This window comes from Bombina bombina, chromosome 5 (genome assembly GCF_027579735.1).
Source record: "Bombina bombina isolate aBomBom1 chromosome 5, aBomBom1.pri, whole genome shotgun sequence".
NCBI classification, from domain to species: Eukaryota; Metazoa; Chordata; class Amphibia; order Anura; family Bombinatoridae; genus Bombina; species Bombina bombina.
Window position 1 is genome coordinate 619,888,392 of NC_069503.1, and position 13,234 is coordinate 619,901,625.

The following is a 13,234-nucleotide window of genomic DNA, read 5'->3' on the forward strand; positions in this document are numbered from 1 at the left end:
AACTCTCGATACCAGAGTTGCTTACGGACGCGGCCAGCCTCAAAAACGTGCTCGTGCACGATTCCCCCATAGGAAACAATGGGGCTGTTTGAGCTGAAAAAAACCCAAACACCTGCAAAAAAGCCGCGTTCAGCTCCTAACGCAGCCCCATTGTTTGCTATGCGGTAACCCTTCCTACATCTGCACTTAACACTCTAACATGTACCCCGAGTCTAAACACCCCTAACCTTACACTTATTAACCCCTAATCTGCCGCCCCCGCTATCGCTGACCCCTGCATATTACTATTAACCCCTAATCTGCCGCTCCGTAAACCGCCGCTACTTACATTATCCCTATGTACCCCTAATCTGCTGCCCCTAACACCGCCGACCCCTATATTATATTTATTAACCCCTAATCTGCCCCCCACAACGTCACCTCCACCTGCCTACACTTATTAACCCCTAATCTGCCGACCGGACCTGAGCGCTACTATAATAAAGTTATTAACCCCTAATCCGCCTCACTAACCCTATAATAAATAGTATTAACTCCTAATCTGCCCTCCCTAACATCGCCGACACCTAACTTCAATTATTATAACCCCTAATCTGCCGACCGAATCTCGCCGCTATTCTAATAAATGTATTAACCCCTAAAGCTAAGTCTAACCCTAACACTAACACCCCCCTAACTTAAATATAATTTACATCTAACGAAATTAATTAACTCTTATTAAATAAATTATTCCTATTTAAAGCTAAATACTTACCTGTAAAATAAATCCTAATATAGCTACAATATAAATTATAATTATATTAGAGCTATTTTAGGATTTATATTTATTTTACAGGTAACTTTGTATTTATTTTAACCAGGTACAATAGCTATTAAATAGTTAAGAACTATTTAATAGCTAAAATAGTTAAAATAATTACAAATTTACCAGTAAAAGAAATCCTAACCTAAGTTACAAATAAACCTAACACTAGACTATCAATAAATTAATTAAATAAACTACCTACAATTACCTACAATTAACCTAACACTACACTATCAATAAATTAAATACAATTGCTACAAATAAATACAATTAAATAAACTACCTAAAGTACAAAAAATAAAAAAGAACTAAGTTACAAAAAATAAAAAAATATTTACAAACATAAGAAAAATATTACAACAATTTTAAACTAATTACACCTACTCTAAGCCCCCTAATAAAATAACAAAGCCCCCCAAAATAAAAAAATGCCCTACCCTATTCTAAATTACTAAAGTTCAAAGCTCTTTTACCTTACCAGCCCTGAACATGACCCTTTGCAGGGCATGCCCCAAGAAATTCAGCTCTTTTGCCTGTAAAAAAAAACATACAATACCCCCCCAACATTACAACCCACCACCCACATACCCCTAATCTAACCCAAACCCCCCTTAAATAAACCTAACACTAAGCCCCTGAAGATCATCCTACCTTGTCTTCACCATACCAGGTTCACCGATCGGTCCAGAAGAGCTCCTCCGATGTCCTGATCCAAGCCCAAGCGGGGGGCTGAAGAGGTCCATGATCTGGCTGAAGTCTTCATCCAAGCGGGCCAGAAGAGGTCTTCCATCCGATTGAAGTCTTCATCCAATCGGCATCCATCCGGAGCGAAGCGGCAGCATCCTGGAGACCTCCACCGCGGAACATCCATCCTGGCCGACGACTGAACGACGAATGACGGTTCCTTTAAATGACGTCATCCAAGATGGCGTCCTTCGAATTCCAATTGGCTGATAGGATTCTATCAGCCAATCGGAATTAAGGTAGGAATATTCTGTTTGGCTGATGGAATCAGCCAATCAGAATCAAGTTCAATCCGATTGGCTGATCCAATCAGCCAATCAGATTGAGCTCGCATTCTATTGGCTGATCGGAACAGCCAATAGAATGCAAGCTCAATCTGATTGGCTGATCGGATCAGCCAATCGATTGAACTTGATTCTGATTGGCTGATTCCATCAGCCAATCAGAATATTCCTACCTTAATTCCGATTGGCTGATAGAATCCTATCAGCCAATCGGAATTTGAGGGACGCCATCTTGGATGACATCATTTAAAGGAACCGTCATTCGTCGTTCAGTCGTCGGCCAGGATGGATGTTCTGCGGTGTAGGTCTTCAGGATGCTGCCGCTTCGCTCCGGATGGATGCCGCTTGGATGAAGCCTTCAATCGGATGGAAGACCTCTTCTGGCCCACTTGGATGAAGACTTCAGACGGATCATGGACCTCTTCAGCCCCCCGCTTGGGCTTGGATCAGGACATCGGAGGAGCTCTTCTGGACCGATCGGTGAACCTGGTATGGTGAAGACAAGGTAGGATGATCTTCAGGGGCTTAGTGTTAGGTTTATTTAAGGGGGGTTTGGGTTAGATTAGGGGTATGTGGGTGGTGGGTTGTAATGTTGGGGGGGGGGGGTATTGTATGTTTTTTTTTACAGGCAAAAGAGCTGAATTTCTTGGGGCATGCCCCGCAAAGGGCCCTGTTCAGGGCTGGTAAGGTAAAAGAGCTTTGAACTTTAGTAATTTAGAATAGGGTAGGGCATTTTTTTATTTTGGGGGGCTTTGTTATTTTATTAGGGGGCTTAGAGTAGGTGTAATTAGTTTAAAATTGTTGTAATATTTTTCTTATGTTTGTAAATATTTTTTTATTTTTTGTAACTTAGTTCTTTTTTATTTTTTGTACTTTAGGTAGTTTATTTAATTGTATTTATTTGTAGCAATTGTATTTAATTAATTTATTGATAGTGTAGTGTTAGGTTAATTGTAGGTAATTGTAGGTAGTTTATTTAATTAATTTATTGATAGTCTAGTGTTAGGTTTATTTGTAACTTAGGTTAGGATTTCTTTTACAGGTAAATTTGTAATTATTTTAACTATTTTAGCTATTAAATAGTTCTTAACTATTTAATATCTATTGTACCTGGTTAAAATAAATACAAAGTTACCTGTAAAATAAATATAAATCCTAAAATAGCTCTAATATAATTATAATTTATATTGTAGCTATATTAGGATTTATTTTACAGGTAAGTATTTAGCTTTAAATAGGAATAATTTATTTAATAAGAGTTAATTAATTTCGTTAGATTAAAATTATATTTAATTTAGGGGGGTGTTAGTGTTAGGGTTAGACTTAGCTTTAGGGGTTAATACATTTATTAGAATAGCGGCGAGATTCGGTCAGCAGATTAGGGGTTAATAATTGAAGTTAGGTGTCGGCGATGTTAGGGAGGGCAGATTAGGGGTTAATACTATTTATTATAGGGTTAGTGAGGCGGATTAGGAGTTAATAACTTTATTATAGTAGCGCTCAGGTCCGGTCGGCAGATTAGGGGTTAATAAGTGTAGGCAGGTGGAGGCGACGTTGAGGGGGGCAGATTAGGGGTTAATAAATATAATACAGGGGTCGGCGGTGTTAGGGGCAGCAGATTAGGGGTACATAAGGATAACGTAGGTGGCGGTCGGCAGATTAGGGGTTAAAAATTTTTTGAAGTTAGGTGTCGGCGATGTTAGGGAGGGCAGATTAGGGGTTAATACTATTTATTATAGGGTTAGTGAGGCGGATTAGGGGTTAATAACTTTATTATAGTAGCGCTCAGGTCCGGTCGGCAGATTAGGGGTTAATAAGTGTAGGCAGGTGGAGGCGACGTTGAGGGGGGCAGATTAGGGGTTAATAAATATAATACAGGGGTCGGCGGTGTTAGGGGCAGCAGATTAGGGGTACATAAGGATAACGTAGGTGGCGGTCGGCAGATTAGGGGTTAAAAAATTTTTTTCGAGTGTCGGCGATGTGGGGGGACCTCGGTTTAGGGGTACATAGGTAGTTTATGGGTGTTAGTGTACTTTAGGGCCCAGTAGTTAAGAGCTTTAGAAACCGGCGTTAGCCCAGAAAGCTCTTAACTACTGACTTTTTTCCTGCGGCTGGAGTTTTGTTGTTAGATGTCTAACGCTCACTTCAGAAACGACTCTAAATACCGGAGTTAGAGAAATCCCATTGAAAAGATAGGATACGCAATTTATGTAAGGGGATCTGCGGTATGGAAAAGTCGCGGCTGAAAAGTGAGCGTTAGACCCTATTTTGAGTGACTCCAAATACCGGCGGTAGCCTAAAACCAGCGTTAGGAGCCTCTAACGCTGGTTTTCACGGCTAACGCCAAACTCTAAATCTAGGCCTTAGGGTTTATTTTATAGGTAAGTATTTATTTTTAAATAGGAATAATTTAGTTAATAATAGTAATTTTTATTTAGATTTATTTAAATAATATTTAAGTTAGGGGGGTGTTAGGGTTAGACTTAGGTTTAGGGGTTAATAAGTTTAATATAGTGGCGGCGGTATAGGGGGCAGCAGATTAGGGGTTAATAGGTATTATGTAGGTGGCGGCGGGGTCTGGGAGCGGCGGTTTAGGAGTTAATATATTTATTATAGTTGCGGCGGGGTCTGGGAGCGGCGGTTTAGGGGTTAATATATTTATTATTGTTGCGGCGGGGTCCTGGAGTGGTGGTATAGGGGGTAAAATCTTTATTTAGTTGCGGGGGGCTCTGGGGGCAGCGGTATAGGGGGTAAAATCTTTATTTAGTTGCGGGGGGCTCCGGGGGTGGCGGTATAGGGGGTAAAATCTTTATTTAGTTGTGGGGGGCTCCAGGGGCGGCGGTATAGGGGGTATAACAGTATAGTATAGTGTGGGTGCTTAGTGACAGGGGTATCAATAAAGCTGGGAAAAAGCCGAAGAGCAGCGAGATCGATGACTGATAAATATCACAGTCCGCTGCTCATCACTCCGTACTTAGTGGGCGGCTTTTTGACAGCTTTAATGATAAATTTGGCGAGCGTATTCAGGTCCGCGGCAGCGAGGTTAGGCGAACTTAGGCGGGCGTATTGGTGCTGGCGAATGCAGGTAAGTAGGGAGCTTAATAACTAGAGGCCATAGTATCATAAGGTTCAATAGCAATGCTATTCTTTTTAAAACATTCTTAAAGATGTATTTAGTATTTAAAACCTTTCTTTTGCATGTAGCCTCATCTACTTGAGTAAATGCAATACAACTTGATGTAATGTAGCTAAGTAAGCTAAGGACGATGAGTTTTCTTGTATATCTCTGTAGAATAGATTTTTGCTGGTTACCCTAAGGGAAACTCAATTTTCATTCATTTTCATTCCCAGACAATTTAAAAGCTGGAGATGTTAATTAAAATGTATTATTTGTTGAACAAGCAATTGAAATGCAGTTAATTTCATTATGTGATTTCTCCACAGCCAAGTTTGTAAAATGCTTCTAGAAATACAAGTCCTATGTGTTCCATGAGACTTATCTATATATAAAGGTTAAAGGGACATCAAACCCAAACTTTTTCTTTCGTAATTTAGATAGAGAATACAATTTAAAAAAAGTTTACAATTTACTTATTTACTTACTTAATTTTATCAAATTTGCTTTGTTCACTTTGATCTTTGTTGAAGAGATATCTAGATATGTAGCATGCACACGTCTGGAGCACTACATGACAGGAAATAGTGCTGCCATCTAGTGCTCTTGCTCAGCTATAACATTCTGCCATAAAAGTGCTGCAGACACGTGCACACTCCTGAGCTTACCTTCCTGCTTTTCAACAAAGGATAACAAGAAAATATCATAGTAGAATTAAATTGGAAACTAGTTTAAAATTGTATGTTCTATCTGAATTATGAAATAAAAATATGATGTTTTATGTCACTTTAAGCACCCTCTATTGTATTATGGAGAAACAGATTTATTAGAATTAGTCACCAGCTAATTGAGAGTTTTAAGCTGCAGTGTTGCAGAGTAGACCCTGTTTTTTTTTTATTTATAATTCAGCGACATTTCCATTTGCATCTAGTTTTGCAGTAGGGACTTACATTATTATGGGTATAATTAGCCAGTCTGTCTATCTATCTATCTATCTATCTATCTATCTATCTATCCATCCATCTTGTATCTATCTATCTATCTATCTATCTATCTATCTATATCTATCATCTATATCTATAATCTATCTATCATCTATATCTATCATCTATCAATCTACCTATCTATTATCTATCATCTATTTATCTATTTTTAATTCAAAAGATATTTTTACTATATAGTAATTCTTTAGTTGTAATCGTTTTTTGTTTTACTATAAAATAACCTTTTAATTAAAAAGATATTTGTTCCCTGAGCAACAATGCACTAATGGGACCTATTTGAACACATTGAGTGACAAGAGACATATGAACAGTTGCCAATCACTAGTCAGCGCCCAATAGTGCACTGCTGCTCCTGCACCTTGCTAGATATGCTCTTCCACAAGGAATGCAAAGAAAAAAAAAGCAAAATTGATAATAGAAGTGAATGGAAAAATTGTTTAAAATTGCATGATGTATCTGAATCATGACATTACTGTCCCTTTAAGGTAAGGAACCAATTTCAGAAATGACCTATACTTTTTTGATTGTTCTGATTATTAAGAGCAAAAAACTAATATTAATTCCTGAGTTTTCATTTTCAGATACACACATAAAAGCACTAACATTCTTCAGTTAAAGTTCTTGTTTACTTAGGGTTAGATTACAATTAGTACACTAACTGTTGCACACAAGCGATAAGGGTTTATTGTGGCTCTTTATGCATGTCGGAATTAGCGCAAATATTATAAGTTCAAATTAAATGCATTAGATTGAGTGCAAATTAATTTAACACGCGTCGGGATAAATTGACTTCAGTACTCTGGTTAACTGTTACCATCGACACAAAACTCATCAAAGTTACATTAAAACGTGCAAAAAAGTTATAAGTGCTCAAAGATATGAGGTCTAAGGTGCTTGAAAAATAGGCAGGTAAAGGACTTTAATGTAGTCATACATAGATATACATTTCTATATATGTATTTGTATTTATATATAGGAATGTATACATACTGTATGTATATGTATTTATATGTGTATATGTGTATTTAGACATATACACACACATATAAACACATAAATATATATGTATACATATATAAACAAATATATAAGTGGATTTGAGCCCTTTACAGTCAAGCAGCTAAAACATGAAAAATACTATTTACGCAATTTTCATATTTAGTAAAGTGTTATACTGTGTATTTACTGTAAATATTCACATTTAAATGTTCCTCACATAAAAGGACACAGTAATATTTCAGTAGTGCAATATGCATCAAAACAAAATTAGACAGGTGCATACATTTGAGCACCCCAACAGAAATATTGCATCAATATTTAGTAGAACCTCCTTTAACAGAAATAACAGTCTCTAGATGCTTCCTATATAGCCTGTAATGAGTGTCTGGATGAAGGTATTTTGGACCATTTCTCCTTACTAAACATCTCCAGTTCAGTTAGGTTTGATGGTTGCAGAGCATGGACAGCCTGCTTCAAATCACCCCACAGATTTTCAATGATATTCAGGTCTGGGGACTGGGATAGCCATTCCAGAACATTGTACTTGTTCCTCTGCATAAATGCAGAGTAGATTTTGAGCAGTGTTTTGGGTCATTGTCTTGCTGAAATATCGAGCCCAGGCGTAACTTCAACTTTGTGACTGATTCCTCAACATTATTCTCAAGTATCTGCTGATATTTAGTGGAATCCATGCGACCCTCAACTTTAACAAGATTCCCAGTACCAGCACTGGCCACACAGCCCCACAGCATGATGGAACATCCACCAAATTTTAATGTAGGTAGCAAGTGTTTGTCTTGGAACGCTGTGTTCTTTTGCCACCATGCATAATGCCCCTTGTTATAACCAAATAACTAAATCTTTGTTTCATCAGTCCACAGCACCTTCTTCCAAAATGAAACTGGCTTGTACAAATGTGCGTTTGCATACCTCAAGCGACTCTGTTTGTGGTGTGTGTGCAGAAAAGGCTTCTTCCGCATCACTCTCCTATACAGCTTCTCCTTGTGCAAAGTGCACTGAATTGTTGAACGATGCACAGTGACACCATCTGCAGCAAGATGATGTTGTAGGTCTTTGGAGGTGGTCTGTGGGCTGTGTTTGACCGTTCTCACCATTCTTTGCCTTTGCCTCTCCAATATTTTACTTGTCCAGCCACTTCTGGCCTAAACAAGAACTGTGTCTGGGGTCTTCCATTTCCTCACTATGTTCCTCACAGTGGACACTGACAGCTTAAATCTCTGCAATAGCTTTTTGTAGTCTTCCCCAAAACCATAATGTTGAACAATCTTTGTTTTCAGGTCATTTGAGAGTTGTTTTGAGGCCCCCATGTTGCCACTCTTCAGAGGAGAGTCAAAGAGAGCAACAACTTGCAATAAGCCACCTTAAATAACTTTTTCTCATGATTGAGAAAAAGGTGCTAGGTAGTTACAGGTAATCAAACCAACAAAATGACAAGGGTGCCCAAATTTATGCACCTGTCTAATTTCGTTTTGATGCATATTGCACATTTTCTGTTAATCCAATAAACCTCATTTTACTACTGAAATTTTACTGTGCCCTTCAGTTATTTGATAGATCAAAATGAAATTGCTGATCCAAACAGCCAATTATTTATAAATGAAAATCATGGAAATTGTCAGGGGTGCCCAAACTTTTGCATACAACTGTGCCTGTGTGTATGTATATATGTATGTATATATCTTTACCTATATATTATCTATATATAAATGGGTTTAGATAAATATTTTAACAAAAAACATGATATATATATATATATATATATATATATATATATATATATATATATATATATATATATATATTTAAAAATTAATAGACCATTGGAATGTGAACTATTAATATTTCATGTCGGGTTAGCACACTTGAGTTTACGCAATCAGTTTTGCGTGCGTGTAGGGATGTTTTTTTCCACTTTTCTTGCTCCTTTTAAATCTATGGGGTAACACGTTATTGGGGTCACGATATTCTAAGTTCTGCATTTTGTGCACATTGGGTTAGCACACATGCAAAAAAAACTTTTACTTTCAACTTGTAATACGAGTGCAACAAGCCTCCGTCTAGCCAAGTTAATACTCGAGCAGTAGCGCTAATTAGCACTCCACTTGTTATCAAGTCCTCAGCATCATCCCAGACCATGCAGCATTATAACAGCCAGAATTTTATTTAAAGAGCAGTAAAGTAAAAAAAAAAAACTTTCATGATCTAAAAAGGGCATGTAATTTTAAACAACTTTCCATTTTACTTTTATTACCAATGCTGCTTTGTTCTCTTGGTATTCTTAGTTGAAAGCTAAACCTATGAGGTTAATATGCTAATTTCTTAGACCTTGAAGGCCGCCTTTAATCTGAAAGTTCATGTGTTTCACATAGATAATATTGAGCTCAGGCACGTGAAGCTCCTAGGAGTCAGCACTGATTGGTTTAAAATGCAAGTCTGTCAAAAGAACTGAAATAAGGGGGCAGTTTGGAGAGGCTTAGATAAAAGGTAATCACAGAGGTAAAAATTATATTATTATAACTGTTGGTTATGCAAAACTAGGGAATGGGTAATAAAGGGATTATCTACCTTTTTAAACAACAACAATAAACTTCAAAACTTTGACAAAATTGGTAATTTCTGGAGATTAGTGTTTAACTTTTTAATTAAGAATAAGTAAGCTCTTTGATACAGGTGTTTCCTTCATTCATAAGGGAACTTTTTTTGCTTTCAGGCATAAATATTAAATAAAAACACATCTCTTTCTTTACATATTTTATATTGTCATATTGATCCTATACACAACTAAACGTATATTGAATAAGCAAAGGTTTTAAATTCAAGGCATGCAGAACACTATAGCAGTCTGAGCCACAGAAACTAAAAAAGAGTTAAATCAAATGCAATTACCTGTAAAATTATTATAAAGCAGCATACATATACACCACCAGACTACTTTTATATGGCAATAAATGTAATTTAATTATTATCAGTTATTTTTAGACCAATAACAGATTACGCAGCGCTATGAAAATAGGTATGATATGTAAGGTAGTTATTTATGGGAGACAAATGGGTAGAGGGCCCTGGAAAGAATTGCACTGTTGCAAATCAGCTCTCATGAAGGTGATCTACAGATATAGGAGGAGCAGTGTTATTGAGGGCCTTGAATCTCAGAGTCAGGATTTTGTGTTTTATTCTGGAGGCAAGAGGAAGCCAGTGAAGGGATTGGCAGAGAGATGCAGCATATGAGGAGCAATGTGTAAGGAAGATCAGCCTAGCAGAGACATTTATTATGGATTGTAAAGGAGATGGGACAGCAGTCAGGAAGACCAGAGAAGATGGAGTTACAATAGTGAAGTTGGGGAATGATGAAAAATTGGATTCAAATCTTATTTATGTCTTGTGTGAGGGTGAATTTTGGAGATATTTTTAAGATAGAATTGGCCAAAGATGTGTCTAAGCAGTGACTCCGAGTGGTCGCATTCCTCAGAGCTCCAGATGATAATCTTTTAATCCCCCGATTTTATAGAGAAACTCTACAGCACAAACATATACCTAGACTATCACTGTGTTTCTCTACATAGTGGTACTCCACACAATCCAATAAATAAATAACTGTATGGCCAGGTTAGAGGAACTCCTCCAACATCTCCTGGACAGGGCGCCAAAGGACTATCTGATGAAGCGCTAATTTTCCGTGAGCTCAGCAACAGCAGTTTCAGTCAGATCAAAAGCAATACAGACTCCTGAAAAAAGCTTTCTGAAAATATCACTCATCAAAGTGGATATGCCGGACAAACTGAGTAAAACACTGCAGATGGGAAGATATCTGCCACTAGGTGAGGCCTTGCAGGGGTTTGTGGGGGGCTCCCAGGAGACAAGGTACCCGTCTACTGCCAATATTTCAACTAGCTTCAATGATGACAGCTTTCAATCTGAGAACTTGCATAAAACCCTTAACCAGGCACAAGCTGTAAACGCTCTTACAGGGACATTAGCTAAGGACCTTTCAGGACCCATATCGCATATGAACTATGCCGTTAACCTCTCCATCTCCTGTACACATAGTAATGATACAACCTGGCTTGTAAACCAACTAGCGGAGCTAATAGTGCTAAACAGTGTATTCATACAGCCAAAATTCTGGGATAAAGAATTGATCATATAATGGTACCATGTCCAGTTAAACCTTAAACGAGTGTTGTAGAGAGTTTAATAGTTTGTTATGTAGTTTAACAGTTTATATATCTTAACTCAGATTGTTTTCTTTTGTTTATTTAACAATTTATGTGTGCAATTATACTGTATTATAACCCTAGACATTGTATGGAGATGCTAGATACCACACCTCTATAATAATGCACCATAACAAATACATAAGCTCCATGGAGGTACACTATGTTATGCCTACACAATACCGATTGCTGGTTTGTACAGCACCCTTGTTCAACTTTCAGTATTTTTTTTGTGTGGGGGTATATGGTTGGCCCCTTTTAAGACAATGACTCTAATATCTGAAGACAAGGATTTATAAAATCATCAAACTAATGTTCCCATACGTAGGACTGATGTAATGCTGATGTCCCCCCTGTGGCCAGGGCTGTGGGAGGGTAAAACAAGAAATATCACATATAACATATGAAATGCTGTATCTCCATAATATCAATGTGGAACACAAAAATTGTGTTTAAGTTATCCTCACAAGGTAGAGTATGTTAACCTGCAAATTTCTATAAAAGTATCCCCTCATACTTCTGAAATGACATGCTGATCCTCTATACCACTTATTTATAATATAAGACCTATCCCTATAATGGTACTCTTACTAATTTGTAAGTCCTAATTAGATGCATTATTTCAGTGTGCTCAGCCTTGGTAACAGCATCTATACAACCCATATGACTTAATCATTTTAACATTGAACTTTTCTAGATGCTGGTTTTTTTTTTTACTTTCATATCCTATTTTAAAATGACCCCTGGAATCAGACAACATTCCAAGATGACCCTATTTTTATTGAAATGAGGGGAAAGAAAATGAGGACTGTAACCAAATGTGTACACCACTGTTCAAATATGATATGTATATCTGTCAATATGCTCATTCCATGTATGTTATATGTTTTTTGTCCATAATAAAAATATAAAAAAAAGAATTGACCAAAAACTGGATATAGGGTGTCAGGATTCCATTTCATGTTTTACTTCTCTCACTTCTCATCACATGGTTCTCTCACTTTCATGTTACTTAAGGCTCCACCTGTCAGCAAACAGGTGCTTAGTTATTTTCATTAGCAGGAGTAACAGCTTACACACAGTCTCTGAGCTGCATTGTTTTTCTCAAACCAACTGCTTTCATAAAGGACTGATTGCTTGGATTACTCTGGACTATTTTCTACAAGGATTACATCCCCTGAAATATCCTGTTTGCATCCTTGGACTTACAGCTAAGTTACCTCTTAATTTTATTCCATGCATACTATTTGAGAACTTAACTGCTGAATTGTTATTGTACACTTACAGCATCACTCTTACTTTAACTGGAGCTGACAGGCGCTGCAGTTTTCTAAATTACTCTGCACACTATTTCATACTGGGGAATCACTGTCTCCTTTCTCACTTCATAATATATATGCTGCTTTAAGAACAAGACTTTGAGCTCTAAGATTACAAGCTTGAACTGGAGGATTTAACTATTTCAAAATAAAAACTGTTACTTGGTTTTGCAACCGCAAGTCTGGGCATCTTGCCAAATTCCTCTCTTAGTCTGCAGCAGCTGCTATCAATAAACACAGCTACAAAGTAGCAGCTACAAGACAACTGAAGCATTCTCTGTGACTTGTTAAAAGTATATCTCTTGCAAACCAAGCTTACTTCTTACAAGGATTAACCAACTCTCTCCTGCATTACATGTTTATTTAATGTAAGCTTAAAAAAGAATTTCTGTTCTCTCAAGTTCTTAAAAATTAGAAGCATATTTTTCTTCTATCATTTTTTCATTATTTTTTCCATACTGTGCCAGTCTAACAGTATTGGAAATATTGTGCTTAGAAGGATTCATGTTGTGATAGTACTAACAGCATTGAACCTCTAACTTAATATTAATTCACCACAGGTTTACTGGTCTATGCTCACCTAAATAGCCCAAAAACCCTGGTGATACAAAACAATAATTGATCTGCAGTTGCGTTCCACTTACATAGTTGAAATAGACTTTACATAATAACTAAGCCTTACAATGGAACCAGCAGATCTCCCAACAATTGTTTATAACCTTTCTAAAC